The sequence below is a fragment of the Pygoscelis adeliae genome, unplaced genomic scaffold (assembly GCF_000699105.1).
Source record: "Pygoscelis adeliae isolate BGI_AS28 unplaced genomic scaffold, ASM69910v1 Scaffold120, whole genome shotgun sequence".
Taxonomy (NCBI): domain Eukaryota; kingdom Metazoa; phylum Chordata; class Aves; order Sphenisciformes; family Spheniscidae; genus Pygoscelis; species Pygoscelis adeliae.
Genome location: NW_008824032.1, coordinates 2,611,425 through 2,611,764, shown reverse-complemented (window position 1 = coordinate 2,611,764; position 340 = coordinate 2,611,425). Strand labels below are relative to the sequence as shown.

Here is a 340-nt window from a genome sequence, read left to right as displayed (position 1 = left end):
CACAAGGCATGTGCAGGACAACCAGGGGATCAGGCCCAGCCAGCACGGGTTCATTTCGGCACAACAACCCCATGCAGCGCTACAGGCTTGGGGAAGAGTGGCTGGAAAGCTGCCTGGCGGAAAAGAACCTGGGGGTGTTGGTCGACAGCCGGCTGAACACGAGCCGGCAGGGTGCCCAGGCGGCCAAGAAGGCCAATGGCATCCTGGCCTGTATCAGAAATAGCGTGGCCAGCAGGAGCAGGGAAGTGATCGTGCCCCTGTACTCAGCACTGGTGAGGCCGCACCTCGAATACTGTGTTCAGTTTTGGGCCCCTCACTACAAGAAGGACGTCGAGGTGCT

The 340-nt window shown here is 60.3% G+C and overlaps 1 protein-coding gene across 1 annotated transcript in view; it reads right to left on the bottom strand.

The window, feature by feature from the left end:
- Positions 1–340, bottom strand: part of DUSP12 (dual specificity phosphatase 12) — a gene marked incomplete at its 5' end in the record, with an annotated part of 12,160 nt that overhangs the window by 2,820 nt on the left and 9,000 nt on the right. The gene's annotated exons all lie outside the window — the stretch shown is intronic.